The sequence below is a fragment of the Phyllobates terribilis genome, unplaced genomic scaffold (genome assembly GCF_046119375.1).
Source record: "Phyllobates terribilis strain yellow unplaced genomic scaffold, ASM4611937v1 Scaffold_9__5_contigs__length_417890890, whole genome shotgun sequence".
Taxonomy (NCBI): Eukaryota; Metazoa; Chordata; class Amphibia; order Anura; family Dendrobatidae; genus Phyllobates; species Phyllobates terribilis.
The window spans coordinates 9,668,408-9,684,076 of NW_027362769.1; the positions used below are offsets into that span (position 1 = coordinate 9,668,408).

The window sequence follows — 15,669 nt, forward strand, 5'->3', positions numbered from 1 at the left end:
TTGAACGCAAAATTGGCTGGAATTGAGAGAGGACGCCATGTTGCAATTGGAGAGCCCCTGATGCGCCTAAATAGTGGAAACCCCCCACAATTGACCCCATTTTGGAAACTAGACCCATCAAGGATTTTATCAAGGGGTATAGTGAACATTTTGAACCCAGAGGTACGACACAGAATTTGATAACATTAGGTCATCATATTGAATAAGTTGTCATTAGTTTTGAGCGCAAGTGCTCGCTACTTGAGTTTGCATTGGGTACTCAGGTAAGCACCATGTATCGCGGGTGCTCGAGTGACATGCTCGAGTCCCTGTCCCGCATGCTTCACGGTTGTTAGACATCCAAAAACAAAACATGCGGGGATCGCTCATGCATGACAGGCAATCCCCGCAAGGTTTTTTTGGCAGCAAAGCATGTGGGGTGGAGACTCGAGAATGTCACTTGAGCACCCGCGATACTCGGTGCATACCCGAGCACCCGATACAAACTCACGTAGAGACCACTTGCACTCAACACTAGTCGCCATATTGTCATCATTTGTTTTTCTTTACTTTTCAAAAAATCCCAACCCTAACCCTAGCACAACCTTAGCCCTAACACAACCCTAACCCTAGCACAACCCTAAACCTAGCATAACCCTAACCCCAGCACAACCCTAACCCTAATACAGCCCTAACCCTAGCAAAACCCTAATCCTAACCCTAGCACAACCCTAACCCTAGCACGACCCTAACCCCAGCACAACCCTAACCCTAAAACAACCCTAACACAACCCTAACACAACCCTAACCCTAGCCCTAACCCTAGCACAAATGTAACCCTAACCCTAGCACAACCCTAACCTTAGCACAACCCTAACACTAGCACAACCCTAACACTAGCACAACTCTATCCCTAAAACAACGTTATCCCTAGCACAACTCTATCCCTAGAGTTTATTTTTTACGCCTTTCCTTGTGCGGTATAAGAGATTAGACGACTTTATTCTTCAGGTTAGTACGATTACAGCGATGCCAGATTCATATCGGGTTTTACGATTGACAGCTGTCACACACTAAAAGACGCTTTTTTTTTTGCAAAGAGTAGTTTTTGCATCGCCATATTTTGAGAGCTATATATTTCCATATTTCGGCCGACAGAGTCATGTGACGGCTTGTTTTTTGCAGGACGTGTTGACATTTTTATTGGTACCATTTTAGGCATGTGACATTTTTTGATCGCTTTCTATTTTGATTTTTGGGAGGCAGAATCAACAAAAACCAACAATTCAGGAATTGTTTTTTGGGGGGGTTTTCATGCCGTTCTGCGTGTGGTTTACAGCGGTACCACATTTATGCAGTTTTTTTTATGTTTTGGCGCTTTTACACAATGAAAGCTATTTTATAGAAAAAAAATTTTTTTTGCATCGCTTTATTCTAAAAACTGTAACTTTTTTGTTTTTCGGCTGATGGAGCTGTATGGTGGCTTGTTTTTTGCGGGACAAGATGACTTTTTCAGCAGTACCATTTTTATTTACATCTGTCTTTTTGATCGCGTTTTATTCCATTTTTTGTTTGGCGGTATGATGATAAAGCATCGGTTTTTGCTTCGTTTTTTTTTTTATCGTGTTCACTAAATTGGTTATCTATTGGGGCAGTTTTATAGGGCAGGTCGTTCCGGACGTGGTGATACCAAATGTGTGCACTTTTATTGTTTGTTTTTTTTTCAGAATAATATTTATTCATGGATACAATATATTTCTATTTTTTGGGGATTATTATTTTTTATATTTTTACAATTTTTTTTTTTTTCACTTTCTGATTCTTTTTTACCTTTTATACTTTGTCCCACTATGGGACTTTCATTTTTTTTCACCCAGATCGCTTATATAGCATAGAAATGCTGCAGCAGCATCTCTATGCTATGCAGGCTGTAGCCGTGTACACACAAGTTAGCATTGAGCGACATCGGGTCACCATGACAAGCATCGGGAGCCCGCACAGAGAGTGCGGGATGCCGGTGAGGATGTACAGTGGGGAAAAGCCACTAATTGTGCGAGTTCTCCCACTTAAAAGATGAGAGAGGCCTGTAATTGACATCATAGGTAGACCTCAACTATGAGAGACAAAATGAGAAAACAAATCCTGAAAATCACATTGTCTGATTTGGAAAGAAATTTTTTTCAAATTTTGGTGGAAAATAAGTATTTGGTCAGATAGTTTCATATCCCGAGCATACATCATTTTTTTGTGGCCACAGGACGATGCTGCATTGATAGCACTCCTTCTGATCCCTTGATGAACCCCAGTATCCTGGGGAAAAACGCATTGGGATATGAGACTATCTATGGGGCTGGTTTTCCATTTAAGATAAGTATTCTTAATGCTCATCCTAGCTGGTGTCTTCATTACCAGTGTTGTTCCATCTGCACATCTTTCCCTGTTTTCTCCTAGATTATCTATGTATATATTTATAGGAGTCAGGGATTTAGTCATGATTAATTATTTGGATATTTACATCCTCTATTCTTTGAAATATGGGCAGTAAGTTGTTGTGTACATTATGTATTTTATACTACCTGCGCTGCACTTTAAATTATGAAATGGGATATGGTTATTCTATGATGGCAATTTATTTCGGATAAATTTTATTATCCTGGCCTGTTTTTGTGAGTTTGTCTTCTGACTGCCCTATTTATATTATCCCCTTGACTACTCGGAATCATCTAAGTGTATATTTACAGTCTAATGGTCAAATTTCTTTATTGTAAATTTTTCTTTCCATCCACCCAAGAATGGGTGCGAACTCCAGATCACTAGGGGGAATTCATAAGTCTGCAGTCACAAAGAGTGACTGCAGACTTATCGGTTTCGACCGGACAACCCCTTATCATGCCTGTTTTTGCTGCTAGAGTAGGACCACGCCTAGCAGGCAGTGGACTAGTGAGACGCCCTAATGGTTTGGAGTTTGTAGCCATTTCTTGGGTGGATGGAAAGAAAAATTTACAATAAAGAAATTTGACCATTAGACCCCTTCCTAAGAAATTATGCAAACGTACAGTCACTTGGAAATTGATACATACTAAATTAGTGACTTCCAATTTACTTGGGCCGTGTGATTTAACATGCAAGTAGACAGTGTGTCTGAAACTCTTTCTCAACATAGCAGGATGACAATCAGAATGTCAGATATTAAAAGTAAAACATCACTGTAGTTTGTGTGCTAACCAGCATAATTTAAAAAAAAATGTTCTTCTGCTTCAGGGATTTGAACCCCAAAGCTCCACTCTACGAGGCTGAAGCTTTACCATTCAGCCATAGGGTCAGGGGATAGTGGCTGGTAGGTTTTCTTGACTTATGGGGTCAACCGTGAAAATATTCAGGGTGTCTAAAAGTCATTGTGATTCTGATATTTGAAGAAAGTCAGATATCAGAGTCACATATCAAAGTCACATCATTTGAATTTGGCTTGAAGGAGATCTATGTCAAAGTACCAATGAGTTTCAGACAGGTTTGCACTGAAAATCACATAACCAAATAGAATGGCTAAGTTTCATCAACTGAGTGTATAGCTCAATGGTAAGTGTATTGGCTTCTAGCCATATAGTTTTGGGTTCAAGTCCCAGCAGTGTACAGTGAACTTTTTTAATATTATTATCAGTTGTAAAAGTCACATATCAAAGTCAGATGTCAAAGTAAGATATCAAAGTCGGACATCAATTGAATTTGGCATGGAGGAGATCTATGTGAAAATTCCAATGAGTTTCAGACAGGTTTCCACTGAAAATCACATAACCAAATAGAATGTCTAAGTTTCATCAACCGAGTGTATAGCTCAATGGTAAGTGTATTGGCTTCTAGCCATAGAGTTTTGGGTTCAAGTCCCAGCAGTGTACAGTGAATTTTTATTATTATCAGTTGTAAAAGTCAGATGTCAAAGTTACAGATCACAGTCAGGTGTCAAAATCACTTATCAATGTCACTTGTCAAAGTCAGTTCTCAGACAGGGTATTTAGCCTCAAACTGACATTATTCTGATGTTTTACTTCGATATCTGATCATGTCCTAAAATGGACACTGTACACCTGCTGCTCCTCCTCCTCTTTTGTACCTGCAGCATATAACATGGGCCTTGAGGGACCAGAACAAACACGAGGAGGCGAAGACCAGGTGCAAGTTGTTCTTCCTCCATCCAATCTCATTCGGATGAGTGTTTTTTGCAGGATAATTATTGTCACATCTTCAGTAGGCTTCAGTAGGCAACACACAAGCCTCGTCAGCTACCAATGGTGAAGATCAAAGTAACCCTCACAACAATTTAGCTGCTGCATGATATAGTCCATCACTGCTTTATGAGGCAGATGCTTCAACACATGCAGGTTGTGACATTGCAAATTAGGCACCACTCTCGCAGACACAATTTTGATTATTTTCAAAGCCAGGAGGGAGTGCTTTGCCTATGTCACTGCATACAGCCACAGCCACCTGATACCTGGCTCTTCCACATCACAGATGTCCTTGATAAATACCGTTGTTGATCGATTCGTTGGACCTTTTCTTGCCGCATCAAAATAAAATATTCACTTATTGCATCAAGATCTTCTCTCTCTATCATCACCTATTCCAGTCATGATGCTGCCGCTCAACAAAAATAGTTATGCAAAAAAAATCACCTTTTTGTGGCTTTCATTTATATTATTTTAAATTTTCCACCCTTAACAAAAATTCCTTAACTTTAAAAAAAAGTATGCTGCTAAGTTGCTTAATTTATTCCAGTAAAACAGCTGCCAAACGGAATTTTTTTTTGTATTTTATTATTTTTACGTTATATATTTATTTTCATTATCCCCCTTTAAAAAACACAATGCAACCCTAAAATGCAGCGTTTGCGAAGTAGCTATACGTAGTATAGGCGGCCAACAGAGAAGGTACTGGACAGAGTGTATATATCTCTTCCAGAAAGTTAAACTGGGCGAGATATTAAAAGCCGGGTAGTACTGGATGGTGCAGCAGCTTAGCTGCTGAGCCATTTTATTTATGGTAGTTCTGTGACAGTTTTTATTTGAGTGATGCGTAGGATTAGGCAGTGAGACTCATCACTCCCAATCCAATACAGGTAGTACTGTAGGGTTAGCCAGCTCAGCTGAGAGTGGACGCCTCATTAGACACAGAAAAGGCTGAAGAAAAGCTTCAAAGAGACACAGCCTCTGCAGTGATATGGTGTATTTCTGAGAAGGATATGCACAGTGGTTAAATGTGCTAAATGCTGAGTTGCTGGAGAGCCAAGAGCTGAAAATAAAGCTCCACATTTTCTTTATATGGACTGTTTCTGTTTGTGTCACTGCCATGCCGCCCTACAACGCCCCTAGTGCGTTACAGTAGGTTCACACCCAGAAAGGTACATGTGGAAACTGCATGCAGTATGGTCGTGGGGTGTAAGGTTGCACTTCCTAAACTGTAGAATTAAAACGGGTATTCAAAAATCAAAATGTGACCATCCTGTAAAAAAAATAATCTCCCCCGACCCTATACAAAAAGGACAAGACTATAAAAACTAGGTACATTCAAGTGGAGTGTGCAGATTTAATATTAGACATATTACAACAAGGAGGTGTGCAATAAAAATATATTTTTTACAATACGCACACTTTGTGACCTCACAAAGTTGTATCTACCTCGCAAAGTGTGCGTGTTGTAAACAATATATAGTTTTTGTACTTACATTTCTGGATTATGGAGATAGTTCTTTTGGCTTTAAAAAAAAAATTAAAAAAATGATGGCTTGCATGTTACAAAATGTAGGAAGCACATTTTTTGTGGCACAAGCTTTGGTTTCAGGATTTTGGTTTGCTAGCAAAATTACGACAAAATGGTATTAAATGCTCTCTTTGGAGTGACTGCAGAATAAAGAAAAGGCTGTTATTAAAGTGCTGCTTCTGCAGTATATCACAGATCAATCAATTCATAGTCAGTACAGCACCTCCCCATATCACTTAATTCTTTAGATTACAATCTATCATTATTCTTTAGATTATAATAATTATTATTCACAGACTGAGACTGCCGCTCCCATTTTCAATATGCTATAGCACTGAAGTAATGCACCACAATCAGATTAGGCCAGCCCTCATCTTTTATACTTGCTGTCATAGTCCCCCCAATTGGCTGGGCTAGACCATGTTTTGGGGAGGTCCCTGAGATCGCGCCTGTCACCATTAGCCCACTCTCTGAATTTTCAGCAGTGTATGAAATGATACCAGCCATTTTTTTTGCAGGCTGCGCGAATCGAGTAACAAAGTGTTTGATTTTGCAGGGACCTGTGAATTTGAAGGGATCTTTGAATTTAAGGAAATTCAACTCGAAGTTGATCAACCTCGGATCAACGGATCAACCTTCGATCAGCTAATTGCAACTCATAACTCATACCTAAAAAAAAAAATAGTAAAAGAAACAATCTCTCATACAGCAACATTGATTAAACAATGAGAAAAAAATCATGGCACTTGGAGTGCAACAATGAGAATAACAAACAACCAATCGAATCATGCACTGTTATGCTCTAAAAATTGATTCAAACTAACATAACAGTTTATTATTAATTAAACAGTAATGTGTATAATAAATTCAAGTTCTTTCAAAACAAGTGTATGAAGTGTACGCGCCTACAAATGAACAACTCATACCAAGTGGGAAGCCGCTGGAGTGGTTGGACTTGATTCGTTTACCATGGCTTGCTGCATTTTTAGATTCTTAATAGCTACTGGAATCACATTGACTAATTTTTTTCCTCAACTATTGTCATATTCCCCAGCAATATGTTGCTCCTCTGACATTTTCGTTCCCTCTCTGTCACAGATTTCTGTTTGCAGATCAGCTCATTCTTTCGGTGGCAGTTACTATGGTAATTCCTTAGTTTTAGGATTCAGGAATTTTAAAACAGTGCTGGCATTAAAAGGATATTTCAATTCCTTTACTGAATCATTTTGAAAATGCAAACAAGAAAGATATTACCAGAATAACCATCGTGTAGACTAAATGATATGAGCCTCGTTACTTGACAGTAAATCAGTGTGCTATTTTAAAAGACAGAATCAATTTTTAAATGCTTCTAGGTATTTGCTTACACAATTCATATACCGTATTTTACAGATTGCAAGATGCGCCTAGGTTTTAGAAAAGGAAAACAGAAAAAAAACTTGAAGCAAAAAATGTGGTCATGAAGCACTCGGGGATCTGCTGCTGACACAGCTGTGTGGATAATGTCCCCAAATTCTGTACTAAAGTCCCCCATCCTGGTGTATATGGCCCTCATACTGCTTTATATGATCCTCATCCTGTTATACAGTATATGATCCCCATCCTGGTATATATGGCCCCCATCCTGGTATACAGTGGCATGTAAAAGTTTTGACTCCCCTGGTCAAAATGACTAAATTGCTATTATTGTGAACAGTTAAGCAAGTTGAAGATGAAGTGTTCTCTAAAAAGCCTGAATTTAAATATGACACATTTTCTTTGTATTTTAGGCCCAAAAAAATATATTGTCATTTTTTTTTCATTTTAAAAATTTCAAAAAGGAAAATGGGCCGATGTAAAAGTTTGGAAACCCTTGGAGATTTGTGTGCTCAGATAACTTTGACAAAGGTTTCAGAACCTAATTAGCCTGTTAGGGTTATAGCTTGTTCACTATCATCGTTAGGAAAGGCCAGATATATAAAAACCCAGCCTCCTCTAACCTTGTGCCAAAAAACAGCAGCCATTGGTTCTTCTAAGCACCTGCCTAGCACTCTGAAAATGAAGATGGTGGATGCCCACAAAGCAGAAGACTACAAGAAGATAGCAAAGTGTTTTCAAGTTGCCCTTTCCTCAGTTTGAAAAGTAATTAAGAAATCGTAATTAATTGGAACAGTGGAGGTCAAGATAAGGCCTGGAAGACCAAGCAAAATTTCAGAGAGAGCTGCTCATAGGATTGAGGGAAAGGCAAATCAGAACCCACACTTGACTGCAAAAGACCTTCAGAAAGATTTAGCAGACTCTGTACAGTAGAACAATGTACTACAACTGCAGAGACACATCCACAAATATTGCCTTCATGGAAGAGTCATCAGAAGAAAACCTCTCCTGCTTCCTCACCATAAAATTTAGCATCAAACGTATGCAAAAGAACATCTAAACAAGCCTGATGCATTTTGGAATCAAGTCCTGTAGACTGATGAGGTTAAAATTTAATTCTTTGGCCACAATGATCAAGGTATGTGTAGAGAAAAAAGGGCACAGAATTTCAGGAAAAGAACATCTCGCCAACGATTAAGCATCGGGGTGGATTAATCATGCTTTGGGGTTGTGTTGCAGCTAATGGCATGGGGAACATTTCATGGGTAGAGGGAAGAATGGATTCAATGAAATTTCAACAAATTCATGATGCAAATATAACACAATCTGTAAAAAAAGCTTAAGTTGAAAAGAGGATGGCTTCTACAAATGGATAATGATCCTAAACACAAGCCAAAATCCACAATAGACTACCACATAAGGCACAAGCTGAAGGTTTTACAATGGTCCTCACAGTCTCCTGATCTGAACATCATTGAAAATCTGTGAATAGACCTCAAAAGTGCACGCAAGACAACCCAGGAATCTCACAGAACTGGAAGAATTTTCCAAGGAAGAAGGAATGAAAATCACTTTTATTGCCAGCGGTTTAGACACTAATGGCTGTGTGTGGCGTTATTCAAAAGACACCCCAAGTTAAGCAGCGCAGCGCATGACGTCAATGCCATGCGCCCCCCCACACGCTGTCATCAGGAAGGCAGTGGCTGTGGCAAACACGTCTGCCTGCTATTAAAGAAAATGAATATTCACTGCTCCCCATGCTCATAATCCCGCCCACCTCTCAGTGCCGGCTTCAGTTTAGAGAGGTGAGCGGGATTATGGGCATAGGGAGCAATGCATAATCATTTTCTTTAATAGAGGGCACACGTGTTAGCACTAGTGGCGTCTCCCGCCTCCTGTGACCCGCTCCTCCGCCACCGCCCCCCCACACAGCCACAGCCAGGTACATCCGGACTATAAGACGCACCCCCCACTTTCCTCCAAAATTTGGGGGAAAAAAGTGCATCTTATTGTTCGTAAAATAGAGTATATTTGTGAGGGAGATATTACCTGCACATGACTGTCATCTTTAATAGAAATACGAATGAAGTTTCTTAAATTATTAATTCCTTCAGATATTTTTCTTCTTCTTGTGCTTCCATCGTCTCTAGTTCCAAATCACTGCAAACCTACAGTAAGGCAGCGGCTTTACCACCAGTAAGGTAGCGATGCAGTGACCCAGATAAGTTTAACATAAAGTCTTTACTTGCCAACTTTACAAAATAAACTCAAACCTTTTCCTGCCGGAACATCCGTGTACAATTCGGTGCCGTGGGCGATTGAACGACCGTAGGAATCTAGGGTGCGCAACTGCTTTGCCCAAGTCTCTGGCACCTGCACCACTGTAGAAATCTCGAGTGCATAACGGCTTTGCCCGAGTCTCTGGTCTGTGTTCAACCTCACACAGCCAGGCACACACACAGAACCTCAAGCTCTGCAACATATGAAACTAACACTGACACACCCAACCCTTACCTGCAGTTTTAAATGTGAATTGTGGCCATGGGCCACTTGCATAACCTGGACTGGAGGGAAAGATTGGTCCCACTACCTTCCTACAGATCTCTCCAAAAATAAAAGTCCATATCAGGTTTTCCTAAATCTGACTGGGTCAAATAATTTGACCCAGTCCATATTTACTTTTATTTTGTGTTGTAACCACAGCTGTGGCTGTAATTACAATACCCTCCAGCGGGTTCAGTATGTTTCCAGACACATCCTGGGGGACACGTAAAGACCCTTATAAATGTCTCCCATCACTGCCTCACACTACTCATAGGCCTTTGAAAACTAGATACTGACCCAAATGAAAATGCTTACTGTCATTTTTGGGAAACAGCAAGAGAAAAATAAATTTAAAAGTACAGGATTTTAGGACAACACAAGTGCATCTATTTTCTTTATTTTGTGAATATTTTTTTAAAAAGACTATTCAAAATGAATTTGTAGTTACTATATTGACTTTAGATAGATGTATGATTAACTGAGCCAAACCTTGTTGACTGTTCTAAAATAAAGAAATGACTCCTGCTGTGTTTCATTGTGTGAGTAGGGGAATGAAGACAAGCTGCAAATGGCAGCAGCCAGACATCAAACAACCCAAAATAGTGAAGCCAGGAATATGTCATACTGCAGAAATATTTATCCTGAAGGGCATAACAATGAAAGCATTTTTTCTCTGCTTTTCCTTTAAATTCTCATTCCTTCTGTATTTAACACACAAGTAATGCACGTCAAGGATGGATTTTGCTCCACTTGTCACCAAAATGAGTAATTACTCCTTTCTGAGTTATAGCAGTCATTCTCCAGCGGATATCACTACACAAGATCCACGGCAGTACATTTATTTTTCAAGACTTCAGTTAAGATAAGGACAGTCTACAATTGACAGAATACAAACTTAAATAGACAAAAAAGCCACTTACATCTCAGGTGCACACATAGAAATTATGGAACAATATAGCAAAAGTCTTAATTGAGCCCCTAAAAATTCATCCAACACGCAGTATAATACCCTCAATTCAAATTCCCCCACAGTACCCTTCACATGCACAGTATAATGATCCCACAGTGCTTTCAGCAATGTATGATGCACCCACAGTGCCCCCAACACAGCAAATGTACCCAGTTACCCCAAAGTAGTATATCCCCACAGTGCCCCAACACATTGTGCTGGACCCACATAACATAATACCCCGCAATGACCCCTCTAACAGCATGGTTCCCCCACACAGTATGGAGCCTGTAAATAACTCATAGGCTGTGTGCCCACGATGCGTTTTTTAAGCGTTTCTGCAGTGGAAGAACGCTGCAGAAACACTTAAAAAACGCATGGTAGAAGGCCTGCCATGTTCCCCAATGATAATCCGCATGTGCTGTACACATGCTGCGGAAATTTCCGTTGCGGGTTATCATTGCGGAAAAAAACGCAGCACTACCAATTATTTTGAGGAAGCGCTGCGTTTTCGCCGCCATTGACTTGCATTGGAATTCATGTCATCCGCATCACTGGATCTGTACATGCAGATTACATGCGTTCAATGTGCGGATGGTACCCTGGTTTGGAGAAGAGGAGACTCTCCTCCGGACCTGGGTACAATAGTACAAAATAAAAAATAAATATTATACTTACCTTCTAATGGCCCCCGGTCTCCTTGTCTTCACTTGCCGGCAGATCGCGGTGGACTGAAGGACCTGCGCTGATGTCATAGTCATGTGACGGCAGGTCCTTCAATGCAGTGTACCGCGAGCTGCTGGCAAGCGAGGATGGAGCGAAGCAAGACTCCAAAATCATAAGGTAAGTATAGATTTATTTTTTACCATTCTTTAAGGTCACAGTATATAAATCCATGCCGTTTGCATGGATTTATATAGTGTGAACAAGTTGTCAAGTACTTTCCAAGTGATGCTAAAATCGCTTGGAAAGCGCTTGTCAACCCGCATGCGGAAATGCATGTGAAGAACGCTTCACATCCGCTTGTCCCTGGCAGGAAAAACGCATGCACAATCCACATGTACAATCCGCATGTACAATCCACATGTACAATCCGCATGTACAATCCGCATGTACAATCCACATGTACAATCCGCATGTACAATCCACATGTACAATCCGCATGTACAATCCGCATGTACAATCCGCATGTACAATCCACATGTACAATCCACATGTACAATCCACATGTACAATCCGCATGCGTTTTTTTCTGCCAGGGAGATGCAGAAACGCTCAGGAAAAAATCCAGAGCATTTCTGCATCGTGGACACATAGCCATACAATGTATGATTCCCTCACAGCCAACCACAGAGTATGATGACCTACTCAGCCACCAAACAGTATGATGGCCACACAGGCAACCCCACAGTATGATGGCTCCAATGCCCACCCAACACACAGTATGATGGCCCCTCAGCCCACCGCACTGTATAATGACCCTATGTTCCACACACAGTAGTATGATTCCCCAACAGATTCCCAAATGGTATGAAGACCCCTACATCCCCATACAGTAGGATTGCCCCCACACATTATGAAGGTCCCGACTGGACCCACACAGTATAGCCGCCCCCACAACCTTCCATCAACAATTAGTGTGATAGTAGTCCCCATATGATGGCCCCACAACCGCCTACAAGTACTGACTGATAAAATAAAAAAAATATTGTGATTAGTGATACACCACTGTTACACGTTTAATATTTACATTTAAAGTAATGGAGAGAACTGCATTTAATATTAAGCAATTACTAATTACAGACATAGAGTAATACTTATCTCTCAATTAAAAGCTATTCAAGCAGAATATCAGTACAAAGACGGGCTCTGTACTTCTTATTTCAGTTGTATTAACATGTGAGCACTGAAGTCCACACTGGCCACAATGTTGAAGACCAAGTTACACCTGTGACCAGTGATTGGCTACGCTGGACACGTGCATTCTGGAGACTAACGCGGACCTGGGCAACATTAGAACAGGAACAATAGGATGAGTATCCTTTAAGTTTTTATTTTACAGCATGCTGGAGTGCTTCTGAGAAAATATTCAGGTGTGGGCAAATTCTTTAATCTGAATTAAAAAAGCATACGTGCCAGTTTATGCATTTCATATATACTGTCAGTATATCCTGTCACCAGAAGTGTATTATAATGGTGCTCATATCCACCCAGACATGTTTTTAGCCAACCACTAACCACAGCCACTATTAAAACCTGGATGCAGCAATTCATGGAGGGGTGACGTGTTCATGGCAGCTAAGCAGTATGAAAACAGATGGGCTTGGATACTCCATTACCTTCTCCACCATGTCATGCCCCCCACCCCAGTCCAGTCTCCTCACCTATGCACTTGGTGTCCTGCATTTGCACAGTAGCGGTAGCCGAAAGAAACGATGCCCAGATTCTGGCTACCACTGCAAACTTAGAATTGGTGCATTGAATTTTCAAAGATTGTACTCATATTAGTATAATTACCTTCAAACGTTGCAGAGCTGTGTGTGTCCAGGGTACATCCACAAATACCACATGCACAGCAATTATTGCCAAGTATTGTGCTGCAAAAAAAAATATTGTTAAAGGGCAAATACAGTTAAAGTGCAGTAATTAGCAATAACCAGTGTTCATTTGTGCAGCCTGGTTCATGGCCACACAGCAATAAGCACTGCCCAGCAACTACATGAAAATCTAACCTAATGTAGCTGTTATTTAGCATGATTTCTTATATAATGATATTTAACCCCTTTACCCCCTGAAGGTGGTTTGCACATTAATGACCAAGCCAATTTTTACAATTCTGACCACTGTCACTTTATGAGGGAATAACTCTGGAACCCTTCAACGGATCCCCCTGATTCTGAGATTGTTTTTTGGCGACATATTGTACTTCATGATAGTGATAAAATTTCTTCGATATGACTTGTGTTAGTTTGTGAAAAAATTGGAAATTTGGCAAAAATGTAGAAAATTTTGCAGTTTTCAAACTTTGAATTTTCATGCCCTTAAAATAAGAGAGATATGTCTCACAAAATTGTTAATAAATAACATTTCCCACATGCCTACTTTACATCAACACAATTTTGGAACCAAAATTTTGTTTGGTTAGGAAATTATAAGGGTTAAAAGTTGACCAGCGATTTCTAATTTTTCCAACAAAATTTACAAAACCATTTTTTTAGGGACCACATCACATTTGAAGTGATTTTGAGGGGCCTTTATGACAGACAGAAAATCCCCAAAAGTGACACCATTCTAAAAACTGCACCCTTCAAGGTGCTCAAAACCACATTCAAGAAGTTTATTAACCCTTCAGGTGCTTCACAGGAATTTTTGGAATGTGGAAGAAAACAATGAACATTTAACTGTTTTTCACAAAAATGTTATTTTACATGCAATTTTTTTTATTTTCGCAAGGGTAACAGGAAAAAATGGACAATTGGTTGTGCATTTGGAGAGCCCCTGATGTGCCTAAACAGAGGAAACCCCCCACAAGAGACACCATTTTGTAAATTAGACCCCTCAAGTAACTTCTCTAGATGTGTGATGAGCACCCTAAACCCCAAGGTGCTTCACAGTTTATAACATAGAGCCATGAAAATAAAAAAATATAAATTTTGCCACAAAAATGATCTTTTAGCCCCAATTTTAATTATTTTCATAAGGGTAAGAGGAGAAAATGGACCCCAAAAACTATTGTGCAATTTCTCCTGAGTACACCGATATCCCATATGTGGGGAAAATACACTGTTTGGGCGCACGGCAGGGTTCACAAGGGAAGGAACACTGTGTAACTTTTTGAACTCAAAATTGGCTGGAATCGAGAGCAGACACCATGTCACGTTTGGAGTGCCCCTGATGCGCCTAAACAGTGGAAACCCCCCAGTAGTGACCCCATTTTGGAAACATGACCCCTCAAGGATTTTATCAAGGGGTAAAGTAAACATTTTGAACCCAGAGGTACGACACAGAAATTGATAACATTAGGTCATCATATTGAACAAGTTGTCATTACTCTTTAGCGCAAGTACTCACTACTTCAGTTTGCATCAGGTACTCAGGTATGCACCAAGTATTGCGGGTGCTTAAGTGACATGCTCGAGTCCCCGCCCCGCATGTTTCACGGTTGTTAGACACCCAAAAAAAACATGCGGGGATCGCTCGTGCATGGCAGGCAATCCCCGCACGGTTTTTTTGGCAGTATAACAGCCACAGAACATATGGGGCGGAAACTCAAGCATGTCACTCGAGCACCCGCGATACTTGGTGCATACAGAGCATCCGAAGCAAACATAAGTAGCAAGCACTCAACACTAGTCGCCACATCGTCATTTTTTTTTCTTTACTTTTGAAAACATTCCAACCCCAACACAACCCTAACCCCAACCCTAACACAACCCTAACCCTAGCACAACCCTAACATTAGTACAAACCTAACCTTAGTACAACCCTAGCCCTAGCACAACCCTAACCCTAGCACAACCCTAACCCTAGCACAACCCTAACCCTAGCACAACCCTAACCCTAGCATAACCCTAACACCAGTACAACCCTAACCCTAGCACAACCCTAAATCTAACACAACCTTAAACCTAACACAACCCTAAAGATTATTTTTCATGCCGCTCCTCGTGCGGTATAAGTGATTAGACTACTTTATTCTTCGGGTTGGTGCAATTACAGCGATACACACTAATAGACGCATTTTTTGCAAAGGCTAGTTTTTGCAATCATTTTACCATATTTCGGCCGACAGAGTCATGAAAGGGCTTGTTTTTTGCGGGATGAGTTGACATTTTAAATGGTACCATTTTCGGGCAAATTATATTTTTTGATCGCTTTCTATTCCGATTTTTGGGAGGCAGAATAAACAAAAACCAACAATTCAGGAATAGTTTTTTTTTTTTTTTTTATGTCGTTCCGCGTGTGGTAAAATTGATAAGGCAGCATTATTTTTCGGGTCAGTACGTTTACAGCGGTACCACATTTATATAGTTGTTTATGTTTTGGCGCTTTTATACAATAAAAAATATTTTAAAGAAAAAATAATT

At 40.2% G+C, this 15,669-nt stretch overlaps 1 protein-coding gene across 16 annotated transcripts in view; it reads right to left on the reverse strand.

Moving 5' to 3' along the window:
* Nucleotides 1-15,669, reverse strand: part of GULP1 (GULP PTB domain containing engulfment adaptor 1) — a 1,414,565-nt gene that overhangs the window by 1,259,097 nt on the left and 139,799 nt on the right. For 13 of the 16 annotated variants that reach the window (XM_073646319.1, XM_073646318.1, XM_073646301.1 and 10 more), the window contains one exon: nt 13,100-13,179. The exons of the other annotated variants lie outside the window; for them this stretch is intronic. The gene's annotated coding sequence lies outside the window, so the exon portion shown is untranslated. The remainder of the gene's footprint in view (nt 1-13,099; nt 13,180-15,669) is intronic. 16 annotated transcript variants of the gene reach the window in all.